This window comes from Pleurodeles waltl, chromosome 1_2 (genome assembly GCF_031143425.1).
Source record: "Pleurodeles waltl isolate 20211129_DDA chromosome 1_2, aPleWal1.hap1.20221129, whole genome shotgun sequence".
Lineage (NCBI taxonomy): Eukaryota > Metazoa > Chordata > Amphibia > Caudata > Salamandridae > Pleurodeles > Pleurodeles waltl.
The window spans coordinates 641792701-641809571 of record NC_090437.1 but is presented as its reverse complement, the minus strand read 5'-3'; the positions used below and the strand labels follow the sequence as shown (position 1 = coordinate 641809571).

The 16871-nt window shown below is 42.2% G+C and overlaps 1 protein-coding gene across 2 annotated transcripts in view; it reads right to left on the bottom strand.

Moving 5' to 3' along the window:
* The window catches only part of PRDM5 (PR/SET domain 5), a 690485-nt gene that overhangs the window by 159257 nt on the left and 514357 nt on the right, over positions 1–16871 (bottom strand). The gene's annotated exons all lie outside the window — the stretch shown is intronic.

Sequence of the window (16871 nt, the reverse complement as noted above, 5' to 3'; positions counted from 1 at the left end):
TTTCAAGCGTGATGGCCAGCAGGTGCACAGGTGTGCAACATGGCTGAAAAAAGACATTGACAAAGTGAATAGCTCTCTTGGAGGTGAGACCTATCGACTTTGCCATTACTTGTTTTCAACTTTTTCTCCACAGATAAAACATTGTTCTCTGTGGAGACACGCCTTACCCTAAACCTTCTGTGCATTTGAAAGTACTTGGGGGGTCCTCACCCACCAGCCCCTATTTACACTGTTATTTGCTGCCTTTTATTGTACTTTACTTAGGTATGTTGAAGTGGTGACTAAACCCAAGTGAAATGTTGGCGATAACGAGGGTAGCTGTAATTATGGAGCAATGAAGGAACAAAGTATACAGCAAAGATTACTAATTTTGCAGGCAAAAAAAAAACCTAATAATATGCTACAATGAGACACATTCAGTGGCAATATTGATTCACTGTTTTGCCACTGTAACACTCATTAATACTGTGTGGGCAAAGGTGCCCATCGTTAATACCAGTTGAATGCCTTACTACAGCAAACAGCAACTAAAAGCTGACTAGTTATCCTTTACATATGGCCTGTGCCTTTACGCCACGAGGTGTAGTGGTTTATGTGTTTAGTAAAGTTTGATCTATTTGACTTTAAAATAAAAAAAATAGTGGTGGATAATGTGGGGAATGTGATAAATCCAGAATTATGTGAAAAACAGAGCAGCCACTACAAATTAAAATTCAGTTCTGGTGTCCATGGTTATACCCAAAACGTTATGATGATGGTGTTGATATAAAAGTTACTGACAAATACCCATCACTAGACTAATAATTGCGATGAAAGAACATCCACCATGAGGGACATATTCTGTCTTCAAAATTGCAATTGGCGTTTGTAAAATTCCACTAATTTAAAGCCCGCGAATCATAATCTGATATTTGCGAACATTGATACATTTTTGTGCACCAAAAAGTGTGCATAGATATTTGTTAAAAAAAAAATACATGATGACTGTTCTTTGGAGCTCTGAATGCTGGTATAGATTTTGTTGCTTGAAATAGCATCCAAAAAATGGAAATAATTCCAGTACTGACAATCCAAGTCAGGAAGTGACATAGCACAAGTGACCTTTCGGGAAAGTGTACGCAGAGAACAAAAGAATGTGCGCTGGTAACATGCAGTGTTGGATCAAAGCACAATTTTCCAGGTTCTTGATGTTTTCATAACAAGATGTGAATGCATGCCAGGAGATCCTCAGTAAAAATGACAGGCCCAGCAACAACACTTGTTATCAATTCAACCGCAGCGAGGCAATGTGAGCCCCCACTTCATTGCCAGTCATGGCTCTCAAAGCGTGTGAACATCCCTATTCACTACACATCTGTTCACCATTTCGGTCATCTGGCTGCCTACATCATAAAAAAATCACCAAAAATGCATTTCTAGTCGTGCACTGCATTTATCGATGGGGATCATTTCCAAGTCACTGGAAGGTCTGTGTTGAAAAAGTTACAACGTTTACGTTTGGGGGGTTTGTTTCTTGATTGGGTTATACATTTTACCTTGTAAGTCAAATTCGCTTCCCTTCAGAAAAAGGAGCATGTTATCGAATCATTTTTCACTAGCCCAGCTATTTATTTGGTCATTTAAAAAAAATGTCTTCCATACATTAACTGTAAACAAACAATGCAGAGGTTCATCAAATCAGTCATACTATACTCATCATCATAAATACATACTAGCTGCCCATCATTGTCAGATAGGATATATTTAACGTAATCAAACAATGCACACATAAACATATTGCTATAAGACATACTAAAGCAGTAAAGCACGCTTGTATTAATTAAAACATGTTCTATCAGTCATTCCATAATAACCTGATCATGATAATTGCTAAGACACAGCTTTCTGAAATATGCCTACGGGAAGGAGCAGCATTCTTGACGTTCTAAGGGCTTAGCTGATTCAAGTTAATGTTTTTCTAATGCTTTGGCTTATTAAGATATGTGTTTATGCATGAAATAATGAAGATATCAACAGAACCAGGCTGATCAACTGGAAGTTGTGTTACAAAGGGACTGCATTAGAAGTTTCTAATGCCAAACACTGGAGTCTTTCCGCAGATCTTGATAATATCGGAGGGATGGCAAATATTTTGGGAAATGCCAAGTAACCTGAAGAGAAATGTAGTCATCCTAAATGCATATATGTGCTAGGGCTCACAAGATAGGAAGAAGGGTCCTTCTGAAGCCACATTCCTTCCTCATCTGGTCACCACTGTGCTGGTTAGAAAGTACTGTCTGGTACTGGCGTTTCGATGCGGCCACAGCAATTTTTTAACCAATCTGCGCAAATCTGTCACCTTGAGTATAAACATATATGTTAAAGTGCTTCATACCGCAACTGTGCCATTTCTAAGAGCTGTAACCAGCAGTAGTACATCACTGTTGCTAATTGAGGACCTTAATACACGATGCCTGGAGTGGTATAGACTAGTCAGCCTTGACAAGTATTGCTCATCACGGGTTAGACTAACACATTTTAGTGCTAGTGTCCGCATCATTGCACCGGGATCACTCAAGAATGAGGTGCGCTCAATTAGGCGAGCTGAAAGGGGCCTGCGCTGTCAATATTGTCTAGCATTCAGAGGCAGCCTTGGAAGGGTGAGTGTTGGCATCTGCCCTTTCTTTACAATACTAGGTAAGGCCCGGGGCTTCTTTTGATCTAGTCTGATTCTCTCTCGCCGGACCACATGGTCAGTGATATGTGGTTGGATAGACACAGATAACAACCTGGCCAGATCAGGAATAAATGGATGGCACTGTCTCTACAGATATCGCGTCTATCCCATTCGCTGGTGACCAAGTCGCAGAACATTGTCCCAGGGCAGAATGAATTAGTGGGTGGCAGCTTTGTTTTATTTTCTTGCAATGCGAAAAGTGATGCCTCAGGACAATGTTTACCTCTTCAGCTGAAGTCCTCAGCTGCCCGAACCCCCAGCAGATCAGTCCAGATATAATTTCGGCAGCACAGGCGAGGCCCCGACTAGATGATGGTGTTTAATGTGTCCAGGGTTCTAAGCCAGATGAAAAAAGAGTATGGGGTGGCCTATATAATTATGGAGTGGCTTAAACATATAAATCACCGGCAGAGTGCCACCCTACCCACACATATGCCTACAATCCTACTGCCTTTAAACACAACTCAATTGTGGCTGTTATAATCACCTGTAAATATGCATAACACAAGAGTAATACACACTGCCAAATGAAGTAAAGCACGTGATATATAAACATGAACAACATGGATTACCTTAACCCTTTTCACTATCTGTTTTTAACTACAACCAGGTCTCAGACCCGGAGGCACCTGGCCCACTTTGTGCATACTATAATCAACGATTCTGCAACAGTAAGCAACACGTATATTACTAACTTCCGGTGGATGCCATATTATGTGCAGAGGCTAATAAAGCATTGCTTCACAATTAAAGTTAGTTAAATGTAGGCCACATATTTTCTAAATGTTTGAATGTATATGGTATGCTTATTATGGTATGTGTTCTCCAAACAAGAGGTTGAACGTATGTTACTTTTTGCTGGCTGTTAAATAAGACGACATGAAATGTGCATAACGTTTTTGGAGAGTACTATGCTCAATGAGGCAATGTGCTATCCTTGTATAAAATGGCTTTTACAGTTACAGGTGCCCCTAATTGCAAAACCTATACAGATAAAGACTATGGGCATATTTATAACGTTGCTATCAATTCATCACTATTTGGTTCCATCTCCTTTGCAGTGCCCCTTCATCCCATGTAAATAAATCCAGCCCGCTCTCATGAATTTCTACACTGAGATGTTTACAGTGCCAGGATCCTTGTGATATTCTGTCCACCTCATCACTTTTCCCACTACAAGATAGACATGTAGTTACATATGTTAAGATGCCAGAAATGCATTGAGGAGAGTGGACGTTGCATGACCACTTTAATCATGAACATTCAGACTATGGCATTGCACAGAAGGGAATAATACATCACCTCCGTAGGGTTACATTATCAATACAGTCTCTTTCACTCACAAAAAAGGTGTCACTCAAAGTGTCACACGTGTAAGAAAATGTCACACATTGACGCACTGAAATTATGAAAATGTCACACATAACCACACTGAATCTTGGCAGCTGTGCCTAGTGGGATACCTTTCAGAAAAAGTACATGATTTTGTGGTGTTAGTGGCCTGGAATTACTGGGTTCTTCAAATACCTAACACAGCAATCATGAACCCGGAGACACTGGACCAGGATATGATAGAATAGCTGCTCGAGAACTAGGCGACTGGTGCACCTAGACCCTGCTTGGCCTTCTCCTGCAGCATAGGGTAGCAGGGAGTATCTCCTTTGTTCCTTGCTCTACCCTCACCCCCAGCACCCTACACCATGGGAAAAAGAAGAAAAAGTGAGAAATCAGCAACTGCAGGCAGAGCCTATGATAGAGACATAGATTCTTGTGGTGATGCACAAATCCTAAATATCACTGGAGGGAATGACAGATTTAGTTGAACTTGGGTAAAACCTGGAGAGATGCAGTGGTGGTTGGTAATCTTTGAACGTGGTGGGGCATCATTCTTGCTCTGAATTCCAGTGAGGGACCCCACCTTCTTTGAAGATGCTTTGGTCGGGGGGCGGGAGGTGTTCTCAGAGGAGTAACATTTTGAAAAACACATGGTCAAATAGAGTATTTAAAAGCAAAACGTCTACATGTATGTGTTCAAAATCCATAGTCTCTGAAAGGCACCCATTAAATACAGAGGTACATTCATGATGCACCAAGCCAATGCAGCAGAGCGCTAGAGTTGACCATACTTTTTTTCAAATATGCAGAGGGTCCTCTTCACATGTCAATATTTACCTCCATTGTACCAGAAAGCGCATTTCTCCATGGATGCCCCCAAATTGCCATAGGTGTCCCCTTGTGCCAAGAATTACATACAGTACACCAGTGCCACAATTTTGCTATTGGCTGCATCCATGTACCAAGGGTAACCCATACATAAAAAAATATAAATATCCCTAGTATTTGAGAGCGAGGATTTTGGCCTTGTTCCTGTATATGTTCAGGGAACTCCTCTGTGCCTTGCATTATTGTTATCATGCAAGGTAGGGAGCTCTACATGGTCACGGAAATCCTCTGTGACTTACAATATTGTTACATTGTAAGGTAGTGAGTACTTTATTTCAAATATTATCTCTGATTCGTGCTCACAGTTACACTGTCACTCACTGTCAGTTATTCTCACTCACTTCTGTAACTCACTCTCATACCCGTGTACATATACCAACAAGTAAACATAAAGTCACATAGCTCACCTGTCTCTCCCTGTGTATCTGCAGTTACCCTTTCTATGCTTCTTATATGCTGCACATCCAAATAAAACTGAAATCTTACTGAGAAAACAATTTGAACAGCACACACATATAATCTCCACCCAGAACCATGAGATAGTCTCATATCCTCGGTCGCTTTCAGGCAAACACTATCAAATTCTACAGAGATGGGGTAAAATAACCCAAAGAGTCTTTCAGACTGTACCAGAAGAGATGTGCAGCTGACGATTCTCAGTGCCCACTCCAAAAACAACAAATAGGACATGTACACTGCACAATGGTATTTAGCAACATCAGAATAAGACTTTCCAAGAGTGAACATTAAAACTAAAAACTACCACATCAGAATCCAACATCATCCCTTAATCCTTATTTACAGCCACTTAGTTATAACATGTTTTAAAAGCCTTCTAGGAAAAGATTACATAACTTACAATCACCCATCTAAGACCGCTTACTAAAGAACCCACAACATGATATTGAGAGCCTTTCAAACTCTAAACCTCGGTACTGACACTCACATACTTATATGTTCACACATGCAACCACACCTACATACACAACTTTCAAAGGTTGTTATGGCCTTCAGCTGCCTGCACTCGCTTGTTCACTTCGGATACCAGTGCCGGGTAGACGTTTTGGGTAGCAACAATGATTCTTAACACCTCCAGCACTGACGCAGTAAAGTGAAAGCTGGGCTCTTCCCAGCGATATGTAGGTTCCAGCTTTGAGTTGCGTCCTTCTTCACTTCACCCTCCCGCATCTTGTCACAGAGTGGGGTGGGGTTACTGAGGTTCCTAACTCGCCCCCACTGTATGACAAGATAGGTGAGGTGACAGTATCATTGGCAGATAGCCTCAGGCTCCGTAGGACTTAGGCCTAAAGTCGATGTGGATACTTGTACCAGAGACACAGTAGCTTGTAACAAATGGGGAGGGCCTGAGGGTATTATTCACTGCCAGAATACCAAGAACTGTCAAAGCCAATAGGTCTATGTTAAATGTGCTAATGAATACAGCGTTACCACAAGATAACGAGCCACTTGAGAAGGAGCCCACAGGAATCGTCAGAGAGGCCTATAGTTGGAAACTAGTTGTTAATGCAGCTGAATACAAGCCCTAGCATGGAAGTGGAAAAATATAATCACAAAGTCAGCAGCATCATGTGAGAGAGGAGTACTCCACTGCACTGTTTAACAAAATCTCCAGCCAGTGGCCTAAAGAGTTTGGTCAAAGAAAGCCAATGGTTGAAAGGGGCAGACCTTCAACAACACAAATATATGTATGGGCATTTTTAGGATTTAGGGTGGGTAAGGGAATGTGGATGGCATTTGGGTGGCAATGGTGTTTTTGGGGGTTATGGTAGGTAAGGGCATTGGGTGGTATATATATATATATATATATATATATATATATATATATATTCACAAGAAACTGGCCTTTGATAGCGACGCGCCTCTCTGCCGGTGCAGGTGTTAGGGTTCAGGCCAAGGACCCTCAAATACGACATCAGGGAAAACAACACCGCACTCCCGGGGACTGAAATCCATTCTTTATTCACCACATAACATGAAAGCTTCACAGCAAACCCCACGACGCGTTTCGACAAACAAGTCTTCTTCCAGGTGATTTAGTCTGCTTTCTCGATTTTTCTCCTGCCATCTAAGTAAGTATTTATGCATTCTGGGACATTGAGTCCATAACTGCCTTACACCTGAAACCAATAATGTCATTTGGTTCTTATTTCAGCACAAACCTTTCAAAACAAATGTGCAAATATGTTATTTCATTTCCTGATATGATCTCACCTTCATGGGGGTACGTGCCTGCAAAATATATATAGAGAGAGAGCTATAGTTAGAACTTATTTTGCATTTTATGTTTTGCTAATCAATTTGGCACCGTTTGAAGAATCTTCAAGAGAGCTTCCAAGAAAATATGATGCTCACTTCGGCATCTGTCTGGAAAGTTTCAGGGTGATCTGACAAGTGGGGACCGAGAAAAATGGGGGGGTCCCAAAATGCTTTTTCCCCATGCATTTTTCCCTAGGGATTTTGAACAGCAACAGCGCCCGAACCACCGGACGGAATTACACCAAATTTGCCAGAAAAATTGCTTTTTTGTTATTTGGTATACATTCGTTAAATAGTTTTAGAGAAATTAAAGAAAATACAAATCTGTATAAATAGGGACGTGAAGGCTCCACAAACCCTCCGCTCTCATGCTGAGATCTGATTGGCTACCTACACTTCAACAAGGAAGTGTTCGCAGTCATTTTAGGACTCAGCTTCAGCGGAATTCCAGAAAAAAAAATGACAAAAAAGAAAAAGGGCCAGGGTAGGGATGCCTGACCCTTAGCTCTGGGGTCCTAGAAGGACCTCCCCCCCCCACCCCCCCACCTCCCCCCCAGTAAAAAAAAATCTATTCAAAATGTTGCCGGAAATCACTTCAAATCCTCAGATCTGCTGAAAATACTAAGAAAAGCAAGCACGGGCTCCTGTGCTTGTTTCACTAAACCTCCCAGGTGGGCCAGGTCCCAGGGGCATTTAAAGTTTGAATGGGGGGCTGCACGGCCCCCTGCAACCCCAGGGAACACCATCTCCCCAGGGCATTAAACAAATATGATGCAGGGAGGCCATGCACCCCCCAACAGCCCTGGGAACCACCAACTCCCTGGGGCTTTAAACAAATATGATGTGGGTGGCCGCCCCACAGCCTTGGGGATCACCACCTCCCTAAGCCTACAATCAATCAAAGAGGGAAGTGGTTCCGTTGGGGAACCGCTGTCCCTGGGGGCCACCACCTCTATAGGGCTTTAAACAAATAAGATACAGGGAGGCCATGTGGCCTTTCACAACACCGGGGACAACCATCTCCACAGGGCTTTCAAAAAAATGATGCAGGGGAGCTGAGCGGCACTCCCGCAGCCCCGGGGACCATCAAAACGCCAGGGCTTTAAACAAATACAGAGTGGTGGGCCATGCAGCGCCTGACCCAAGGGGACCGCCACCTCCCTTTAATCAAATATGTTTTAAATTTGCTTTAAACAAATAGGATGCAGGGGGCTGTGCAGCCTCCTGCAGCGCCAGGGACCACCACCTCCACCGGGCTTTAAACAAATTTAGTGCAGGGTGGCCACCTGGTCCCCCCGTAGCTCCAGGGACCACCATCTCCCCGGGGCTTTAAACAAATGGGATGCGGGGGCGTCCCGGACCCCCTGCAGCCCAAGGGACCGCCACCTCCCCAGGGCTACAATAAAAGAGTGAATGGGATCCATTTCAGACCCCCAATCTCCAGGGACCACCACATCCCAGGGGCAAAGCTCATTGGAGGGGGGCTGCTTGGCCACCCTTATGGAGCCATTAATGGCCCTGGGGATCGCCACCGCCCCAGTGCCAGCTACTGCTATGTCCCAGGGTGCCCAAACCCAGGACATAGCTGTATGCTTTTGCTTGGTAGGAGCTCACAGCTCCCACCAAGCAAAAGCAAACAAAGTCTGCTGTCTGACAGCAGGAGCTGTCAAAAAGCTCCAGCTGGCAGAAAGCTGAGTTTTCATCTGTTTCCCTGCACACAAATATACGTGCAGGGAAACAGCTGAAAACATTACTCCCACAAGCAGGAAGTTGCTTTTTAAAGCAGCTCGCTGTTTATGGGATCAATGCCGGCTCCGGCAGGATGTTAACAGCTGGCTAGGACAGCGAGGGACTTCAGGCTCCCCTTGCAGTCCTGTCACTCTCTCTCTCACGCTTTCATCCCCTACTGGAATGGAAGAGAGAGAGAAAGATTTTCATTGCAATGGTCCCTCCATGCAATGACTTCAAATAGGAAGACCAGCAAGGTGTTTGGTACCAATGTTATACTATCGCTTGGCAGTGTGTTTGTTTATTTACAGGTGTATTGACTGTTAAACCTTCCTAGTGATGGAACATTCACATTTCTTTCCAAACACATGTGTGGGTAGACTGTCATAGCTATGTCTGGAAGCATCACAGAAAAGAGTCACCTATGGCCTAAAGGTTAAAGTCACAGACCCACGTGCTGAAAGTTAAGGGTTCTACTCCAGGGGTGTCTGTGGTCACTTTCCTTCTTTAATTTCTTTTAAACTTCAAAAGTTTAAGGTTCATACTGAAAGGTGATCTCACTCTTTTTAATTGACTAATACATTTTTCTTTTCAGTTTGTCCAGAAATATCTCATTCTAAGCATATCATACATCAAGGCCTAAAACACTCTCCCTCTCTCACTCTCTTTCTCTCTCAATTTCTCTTTTTAAAATATCTTTCTCCCACTCACACACCCACTCAGACCCTCATGCATCCACTCACAGACCCACTCAGTCTCTCAAACATCCACTCACAGACTCACTGAAACCCTCACACACTCACTCACAAACCCACACAGACACTGACCCACCTACTCTCACACCCAGACAGACACTCTCACCGAGATACACCCTCTTATACCTATTCTCACACCCAGAGAGACAGGCTGTGGCCAGCTCCTGCTACGCACAGCCAGAGGCCATGCGCAGTGTAGGGTTGGGTGGTTACAGGGGGTTGGTTGCAAGGCTTGGCTGCCGGCCAGGCCTTGCAGGCAACCCCTGCTGTGCACAACCGAAGGTTACAGGGACTTTATAGTTAGGCTCTTGTTTTGCACATACAAAACCATAGAAATTCACCTGTCATAGTTAGTTATCTCAAGTAAAAATAACTCATGTCCAAAGGTAACAATAACTCATGCCCTAGCCATGCACTGCTAGTTACCCTACAAACTATGGCACTCATGACACCTTTGATAACATCATTGATAATATCAATGTAATATTTGCAGTAACGTTTCTGACCAAAATACTAAGCATGGCAGGGGCGCGAGTTATAGCTACCTTAGGGCTTGAGTTATAGTTACATGAGATAGCTATAACTATAACAGGTGAATTTCTATGGTTTTGTACAGTTAAAATGTGAGCTTAATTGTAACATCCCTACAACCTTTGTTTTTTAAGCGAAAATAATATACATATTATATATATGTGTGTGTGTGTATACACATGCACACACTCAAACACACACACATATACAAATACACATACACACACATACACGTACCTGCAGAATATTTACATTTTAGAAAGGCATGCATGATGAAGGTATATGTGTGGCAACAAATTGCATGGTAAAGACATGCGTGGTACAAGCATGTGCGTTATAATGGATGCATGATAAAGGTATTGTATGGTAATGACTGCTTTGTTAATGCTGTTTCCCATTTCAGCTATTTCTTAGAGTCAATGCATCCGGAAAGCTGGCTTTCAGAATGATGACTTGCACGCCTAGCTGGACCTCTCCAGGGTAACAAACAGCTTACTGCAAGTGCACTCACCTCAATAACCCACCAACTTCACTGACCTCATTCACTCACACATTCTGCCTCTGACCTGTTGCTGGGGTTAAAACCTTCTATACAAGTCTGCAGTGCTGTTATCCTTCTGCGAATATATGTTTAAATCATTCAGTTTTTGTGACATCAAACTCTGAGCTGTAGAAGATCAATGAAATGAAACCTTTTTTTAATAACTATGATGGTCCGAGTCTGGGGCAATGGCTCTTCGCTGTGAGGTACTTTGGTTAAAAACACAACGTGGAGTTTAAATGTTAGCACATTACAAGTTGGGTGCAAGAAGATTTGAGGTATTCCCCAGTTCGAGTTTAGCAACATCCATTATTTATTTGGATGCAGTTATTGTTAAATTATCAGAATATTCTGTGCTTTCAGGCAGATGCTACCATTACAGGAAATGTTTAGGCTTGCTTCCCTCTGCTAATATTTTTCCAACGTTAAACGTGACACACCCCAGGCTAACCTCATAAAACCTGGAGGTTGACTCCAATGAAACCGAATAGCCATAAACTGCTTCAATTTGTGGCAAATTAGGGAAGACTGCTCACCACAAGAATGGCATTCCTGAGAACTGCAGTTAACAGGGGGTTAGCTTGGTGGCGTGTTGTGTTTTAGAGTTTTATGGAGCAACTCAAACGAGAAACCATATTCGGAACACTTAAAATAAAAACGGTTCACACTCCGAGACATCCTCTCCGCAGGAACTCCAAAGCAATTACGGCTGAAAGAAACGAAAAACAAACAAAATAACATGAAAAAAGCCTTCTCGAGCATGGGATGCACGGAGACAGTGTCGCCTTGGATGAAAGTTGGAAGTTTTATACAGGACTCTCCTGGAAGACCTATGTGCACTTTCATCGCAAAATATGCAAATAAGTGTGTGTAATAAACTAGTGCAATATAAACATTGTTTAATACCAAGGCAACCTTTGTGCCGACATGCCATGTTGGAGGTATTGACTGAATTATCCACTACGCGAGGAGTATTGCAAAATGAAACTAACTTTGGCAAATTTAATAGGTATCGTCATGTTAATCAGCAGATATACTTGGCAGTGGGATGGAAAGGAACCCACTGCAAAGCATGTTAAGTAAGCAGAAAGATGCAGACAATGTAAGGCGTGTACCAGGGTGAGCAGCATGTGAAAGACTGCATTTGTTCGGTGCCCCTTGTCTGCTGTCTTTCTTGATTTCTTGTTCTACTCCAATGCACAACAACGTGACCACATCTCCCTTGGTCACAAAAAGATACACATACTAATAATGTGAAGTTGGAAAATAGAAATGAGAAGCAAACAAGACTGAGGGAGGTTTTGAAAGACGGATCCTTTGTTCTGAAAACATGAAGTAAAATAACAAGCTACCAATCACTATTTGAAGAGACAAGATGTCCATTTCAGGCACGAGGTTCCTGAATCTGGTACCTACCTCCGGCCTCCCAATCTAGGGCCCGATTCAAAAAGGTAAACTTAGACCAAAAGTGTCTAAGTTCAGACTTCTGCTCTAAGCATAGATAAAAAAAATCTTGCAGTAAAATTAGACTTTTGGTCTAAACCTAGGGGCATATTTAAGAAAAGTGGTGCTGCACACAGTTAGGGTGGAGGAGCGTCACCCCCCGCCAGCAGCAGCAGCTGCAAACCTTTTACCAAAAAACTGTAATAAACTATGTTTTATGATAATAAATTATGTTTATTATCATTTTCTGGTAAATGGACGGGGCCAGGGAGATGATGAGAAGTGAGGGGGAGTGCTCAGCATTCCCCCTCAGAGCGCATGTGTGTTTGGCCGGCCGTCACGGGCCGGCCAAACACACATGCAAAGTAGGCTCTCTCCAACCCAGCAACACCGTTCAGCAGCAGCGTCAGGACTGGTCGCAGAGCAGGCTGGGAGCCTGTGTCTGCAGCAAGGAGATGGAGGAGCGAAGTGGTGTGCGGCGTTAAGGTAAGTGTTTTTTTAAAATTTAATTTTTATTACCCCCCTGCACTGCCTCCCCGCGTGCCTCCCGCCCCTTCTGCTTGCCGCAAGCCGCTCCTGGAGATTGCAAAGAGTGCAACGAGTGAAAGTACTTAAAATATGGAAGCACAAGAAAAACAGCACAAAAGAAAGACAGCGAAGATCAAATAAAAAAAGAGTAAGAGAAAAATCGTTTCTACAAAATATCAAACAGCACCTGAATCTACTTTAAGGTACTGAACCTGATTTATTTGCTAGCTATAGTGCTAACCAGTATTCAAGTGCTTGTGTTTCTCCTTTCCACGTGATGAAATTGAAATAACCCTGATTGGCATATTTATCTTACTTAAAAGTTCCTAGTATTTGCTACCCACAGGATACACAGAGCCTGTAAATTAAATGTCACCAGTGGGATGCAACACTCATTGTGCCACCCAGTGCAGTGACAATACAAACATGACTGTAGGTCTGCCACCATTAACCTTGATGTGCAGGTTTAAACTGAAAATAACCCCTTTTGACAGGCCTAAACCATCCTTTTAAATATTAATGTCACCCCTAAGTAGACCTTACTGCCCATTAAGGCATGATGTATGGTATTTAAGAGTAGGACATATAAATGTTTAATGTTAAATGTGTCCCAACAGTGAAAATGCCCAAAAGGATATTTTCACTGTTGCAGGGTTAGCTTCTAGGAAAGCACTGGGATACAATATTAAGTTTAATATACGCTATCTCAACCTAAGAAACAGCTAGATAAATATTTTAAGAACTCTTTTTAGTAGATAAACAAAATCCAATTTAATGGTAAGGTCACATTTTGTCTATTTGAAGAAAAGATACTTTTGAAAAGTTTCCTGTCAGAAGCTTTTAAGGCATTTTTGGTGCCTTCCAACTGTCACTTGGAGGATAATGGCTCCTCTGTGTTGAGTTGTGCTCCCAGGAAAAAACAATAGGCTGACCTGAGTTGGTAGAGATGACCCATTTAAACATAATAGAATATGCAAGGCAGGTTGGGAGAATTGTTTGACATTAAAGTGTCACGTCCAGCTTGACTGTCACTTCCTGCTTGACGATCTGAAGGGGTTTTTAATTTTCTTCATATGACACTAGGAGCACACTTCAGAGAGGTCTTGCCAGTCACGGCCAAATGTTACCTGACAGTTGGGAAGGCTCCTTCATTATTTGTGCCAGCTAGTAAGGCCCTAATCACAGTGGAATTCTCATTGATATCACAGTGTAACAGCCTGTTTGACAGGTCTGCTGTGTTTACATATAACATATGGGCACACTTCAATCGAGGGAAACAGGATGTCAAAACACTTTGGGCCAGATTTACAAGGCCTTTGCGCCTCCTTGCACCACATTATTGTCATTTTTTATACACTAATGTGGCCTTAGGTAGGCATTTCTGACGCACCATGTTTACAAAGTGGCATAATGCTAGCATTGCACCACTTTGTAACCCCTAGTGTCACATTATGCCTGCACCAGGCATAATGTATACAAGGGGGCATTCCCCCATCAGGGAGACTGCAAAAATTGGTGCAGTGAAATCTACAAGACTTTACTGCGTCAAATTTTCCATTGTTTTTAACACTTGCACACTGCAGGATTTAAAGTTATGGGCCCATAATAACCTATGGACCTCCCTAGCGCTTTACTGGACTAACGCCATAATTAATGGTGCTAATCCAGCAAAGCACTACAATAGCGCCATAAATTCTGATGATATTGTGCCAGGGTGCGCTGTATTGTTAATACAGCGCTACCATGGTGACCTTGGAAGAACTGAGGGCAGCACAAGAAAATTGGCAAATCAGGACTGATGAGCCACTTTCTTGTAGATCTGGCCCTTTGTATCTACTGTCTGATCAATGAAAGCTCAGCATTAATTTTACCAGACATCTTTCTCTGAGTCTGCTGGTGGAACAAGGAGTGCCAAAGGGACTGTCAAAAACTTGATTTTAGTTACAGACTAGGGAGGACACCACCGCCGGATCTCAGTGCCCAAGTTTAGTATGGCTGATGATAATGCCCAAAGTGGGTAGCATTTGCCACAGGAACCTTACTGCATTGGTTGGAGCATCCCCAGGGGTCATTTCCACACACTAGCTCATGCCAAGCATAAATGTGGCACCTCCAAGCACTCACTTCAGAATACTCCTGAACCTGAGGAACAGGACTGGACACCTGTTGCTTGTAACCTGAGAAGAGCCCAGGAGGATTAGGCCTGCTCTCTCCCTTTTGTACCCAGTACAAAGAAGTGGACTCCAAGGGGCATAAGGCTGACCTCCAGTTTCAGTTACATGGACACAACAAGCAACAAGAGGCTTTTTCCTGCAGCTCCCAGCTGACCAGAGGCAACTGAACCTGTACTGGACTCTCCTGTCGGGCTCTGCCTGCCACCATGTGAATCCCTAAGTGCCTTCCCTGGGGGTTTTAGAAGTGTACTTCTGTAGTGGATTAGGGATTAAAAGACTAAAGTCAGAAGATGAATGAGCAATAAAGATGCATTTAGCGTTTGTTTTTATCTTGTCACATTTGCTGTGCTTCAAAGACAAAGGTCAAATGTCATGCTGGGTCTGCTAAAAAATTACTGTTCATTCTTTTAAAAGGGGGACTGGTGTTTACATTCTCTGAGAAGATTTTGTAAAATGAACTAAGTGAACAATCTTGCTGTGGCACATGGAGTTTCTTTTTCCAACACAACAAAATTTAAATACATATAAATTAACTGTACAACTATTTCAGAATATATCATTAGTGAGGAAAGCACACATGAAGTATTTTTTGCAATTCTGAAGTGTGATTGAAACAAAGATTTTGCCATGCTTGAAATATATCAAGACACTTTATTTGGTGATGTGCAAATGATAAATAGCTGCTGAAACTCGATTTCCACATAGTATCATTTATGTGCTGCATCGTTTTTTTTCAGTAAAACTGATTGCCAGTGCAAATTTAGTGCCCATTTGAAAGGAAAGTGTGTTGTTTGTAATTGACATTTTGCAACCACATCATGCTTTAGTAATATATGTGAGATATTTGCATTCCAGCTCGATGTCCCCTAAAGAGCCCTAATTGCCCCTAGGGAAGTTAATTTACAATAGAAATACAAACAACACTTGAGAGGGTGATCAGATATACCCTCAATGTCTTCTTATTTGTAACAAAATGCATTATCCAAATCATAGTCCATATCGTATCAGTCACAGCACACATCAATTGGTGACTGATAATACTGCAACATTATTTTATCCAAAATCCCCAAAAAAGGTGTTCTTCACAGCCAACATGTGATTTGCTGACCCCCTGTGTTTTCAAGGCTATTCAACTTCTTGATCAACTTCTCATTAGGAAAATATAACCATGCTCTATCCAATAATCTTCACATTCAAGAAAGTTCACTTCAACTAAATGTCTACTGATTATAACAGCAACCTCCTCATAAGATTTAAACAGTCATACGCCATGAAGACTGCCTTTTGACAACTGCCATTTCCAAACAGTAATAGTAATATATTTGCAACAGTCTGCTCTAAAATGGACCACCACCTACATACTACACTCTTACCACTCTCTTGCTGAATACATTTGTTCCACTTGTTCTTTGTTTGACACTTTGATTCTTCAGAATCCCTCTTGTTTCAGTGATGTAATATTTATTGCAGCACCACCACTCTGAAAATTGTTCCAGCACTACTGCCTGAGCTTCAACGCAGTCAGTATCAAACTGAGCCTAGGTCCTGTTCTACCATGGCCGCTGACTATCATTGGTACATTTTGCTTCTTGGAGCTATTTTCACTTAACACTTTAAAAAATCATAACTCTGGTTTCTTCTTATTAGATTTTTGTCATGTTTATATCATTTTATCTATTAAAATGCATTAAATGCTACTCTGTTTTACCAATTTGTTGTGGCGTTTTTTTTGTTTTGAATTTCGACTTTATTACTGTTTAAGGACTGCATAAATACTTTGCACGTTGCTCTAAGTTAAGCCTTTCTGATCTGTACCATGGCTTCCACAGGGTTGAGCTCAGATTTATTGTCTTTGGAAAGATTCTTGGGAAAGATTGCGATTATTACTGGAGATTGATACATATCCACGCCCTCCCCCCAACTAATAACCCAATTTCTTACAATTGATAATGATA